The sequence below is a fragment of the Populus euphratica genome, unplaced genomic scaffold (assembly GCF_000495115.2).
Source record: "Populus euphratica unplaced genomic scaffold, PopEup_1.0 scaffold38.1, whole genome shotgun sequence".
Lineage (NCBI taxonomy): Eukaryota > Viridiplantae > Streptophyta > Magnoliopsida > Malpighiales > Salicaceae > Populus > Populus euphratica.
This window is the reverse complement of record NW_011499911.1, coordinates 786,406-789,937: the sequence shown is the minus strand read 5'-3', so window position 1 is coordinate 789,937 and position 3,532 is coordinate 786,406.

Genomic DNA, 3,532 nt, shown 5'->3' with positions numbered 1-3,532 from the left:
AGGTTAAAAAATTAGCTATAAAAAGAATGAAGATTAAATTATATACGAAAAAAATATGATGAAATTGAAAAAAATATTTTTAAAAATTATATCAAATGAAATAAAAAATAATAAAAAATAAAAATCAAATCTAATAAAAAAACTAAAAAATAATTAAATTAAAAATAGACCACTATGCAAGCTTCCTTGGATGCTACGAAGAAAGGTATATACTCTTCTCTTGGTTTCTTGCTTAATAATTATGTGGTTTGTAGCGACGATGACTACTTCCTGAATATATTTTTGTGTATAGCTCTCACATGGAATGTGGAAGACTTGATGCCACCCACTGAGATGCGCATTTTTAATTTCATTTTTAAGGAGGAGCTGAACAAGTGGCGTCTTTATTCTGATTTTGAGTGTGGAGGGGTGTGTGTATGTGTGTAGAATGCTTTGATCATCGATTTATTGGTTCAGTCAACTCAATTACTAGAAATCACCCATTTCAATGTCTTCAGAAGACAATTCTACTTGTTTCAGTACTTGGGAAAGTCAAGAGCATGCTGCGAATTACTACAGACTGATCATGCCCAAGTACTGACCAAACTTTTACTTGTTTCTATATTCTTTCAGGTTCGTCGTCAGCTTCATCGGAGATGACGGGTGAGGGAAATGGACCGAAAGGTATCGGCCTATACCTGTTATTGCATTACATGTTACATTTCGATTTTCGTGAAAGTGATGGATTCTGAGTTTTGCCAACTCAACTGCAGGGCTTAGTCATCTGCTTATTACTTCGGAATTTATTTAATACTGCGCTTAGAAGTCCTTGTGCATCAGAGGGTGAAAATCTACAAACGGAAAGTGTTGTTTGACCCACTTCTAAAGACTTAAATCAAGTACTGACAAAGAAATTTAGATTCAGAATTCCCAGCCCTTTGCAGCATCACATACAAGGTTCATCCTCTTCTAGTGCTGGGATTCATGTGTCAAATGTTTTTTAACAAATGTACTCCTTCATTGTCTTTATTCCTGATGGACCAAAACTCTTTTCGCATTTCTGTTGATTTTCATGTCCAGTGATGGTTCGTATCTGACAGCTATAAGGGAATCACTTCATCTTCCAAATTAGCTTTGGCGGGCAATTGTTGATGTAATTTATTTTGATGCAACTTGCGAGGATGTCATAAATAAAAAAATCTATGTTTCTCTGTCGAACTTTGCATTTTTATGGTTCAGATTTTGGTCCACCTTTTCCTTTCCCTTTCCCTTTCTTTTTTCTTTTAATTGTAAGGATAATCAAGTGGGAAGTTCTTTTAGTTGTTTGATGTACCAGTTTGCCTGTAGGGCCAGAGCTAATTAGGATTATATATGTGCAGGTCATCAATCACAAATAGAATAAAGCTCTTTAACTTAGGATTGCCTCCCTTCATTCTGAAAGTTGTTTACTGCTGTTTCTTTTCTTGAGGAAGAACATACTCTGTGTGAGTTTTAAATCTCTTGTTAATTCTACTTCAAAGGAGATTGCTACTTTCAGATTTCTTCCCACTGTGATCATTTCATTGCCTTCCACATTACATGTTTGATTTATAACAACAGATCAGTTCAGAGTTACTCTATCAGAGTTACTTCTTTTTATGATAACTTGGTTTTTCTTGTGGTTGGCTCTCTTATGCAGTTGATTTTTTTTTTTTTTTTTTTGTAATTGGCTGTATACCATGCACACATACTAAATGAGAACTGATACTCTCTGTTATTGTAGTTTCCTTCTGTTGTGATGAGCACTTTTTTGAGTAACAGAGAGTTTTTTCCCCACTTAATGAACACTCAATTGTAGTTCTCTAACATCTGGACTGTCGTAATGCTTCAAATTAAAAATGGTATATATCTTCATCTGCATTCTTCCCATCCTTTTGTTCTGTTAAGATCACATCAGACACTATGTACAACATATATACCTTGCCTGTTTAATCATTTGCAGTTTGATGGTTTCATTGATCCAGAAACATATGATACAATTGCAACTTGTTATGATGGAGTTACCATTCTTGTGCTCAAAGAAATTATCGGTTGGTGGCCTAGCGTCTATTGATCTCTCTGATTATGTCAAATAGATTAATTAATTCTCTTGGACATGATGGAATCCCATCAGAAGAATATCCTAAACTTGCTCAATTTGCTTTATCTTGGTTTCTCTACTTGTAAATCAAGAATTCAGTGCTACTATTATGCTATCTATACACACAAGAGGTTCATATGTGGAGTAAATACTTCAGCATTCTGGTTTGCACTTTATTTTCGTGATATTTTCAGATACCTATCGCTCGATGCTTGCCAACATGGAGAGGAAACGCTATAGATGCACAGATGGAAACGAATCAATCTCGTATTCTGGGCTTGTCTTTGTCTGTCAATGCAGAAGGTGGGATGCATGGTGCTTGATCTGGACCAAGTGATTTCAAAGTTGAGCTTGATTGGATAAAAGCCTTTAGGACACAGTGACTTGTTGTCAACAGTTCGAGAATTTTGGAAAATGGCTGTTTCAAAGCATATTATTTTGTTTTGGTCTAAAAATAGTAACATTTTTCCATGTTTTTTTTTTAAATGTTACTATTTTGTCAACAATGCATTCCTCCCTGTTTATTCTGCATGCATGCCAAATTAACAATGGAATTTAGCCTCGTCAATTTTCTTGTTTCGATGATCATTAATCATCTGCTGCATGATAAAGAGTCTAGCTAGGGTTCCAGCCGAAAGAGCTGTGGTAATGCAACGGCAGTTTTCTGTGGGCCTGTGAAAAGTCCAACTCTGTTATCATTCCATGCGCAAACTATTCTTCCCGTTAAATCACTCCCTTAACGAATTAAAGGAGTGATGGGCGTGTTATCATAATTCTATCTACTTATTTTGTCATCTTCGTAAACATCGTCTAATGCCAATATTCACGTTGCTAGATAATTATGATGTGAAAGATATGAGGACATACCAGCAAGTGACAGATTCAACAAGCCTATGGCCCCATCATTACATGCACCATTTACAGCATGTTATGTTTGTTATGATTGCAAAGGCCTACTATCAGTCTCGCTCCTCTCTTTTACAACGAGGGTTCCTGTTCTTGGTGTTAATTGAGGTGTAAGCTCTTTGATGCTTACTAGTTGCTTTTGCCGTTCAAGATCATGTTTCTAGTAAAGATTGCTTGTATGATGTATCTGTTTTTATTTGGTGCGCATCAACCACATAAATAATGCAAATAGCATCTGGGATTGTACAAGTCCAATGCAAAGGTAAGATTTTCGCCAAAGAGACAGCAAGACTGACTAGATTCGAATCGAGTGAAGAATAATCATTGGCACTGTAGAAAATTATGGCTTTTGAGCTCTGTAAGTGCTGCCTGGAAGTATAGTGTAAGATGTTTTTTAAAATAACTTTTTGTTTAAAAATATATTAATATAAAGAAAATTTATATTAGTACATTAAAATAATAAAATAATTAAAAATAGTATCAATTTAGTACTTTTAAACTCTAAAATACTCTTAAAAAAAAAATCTA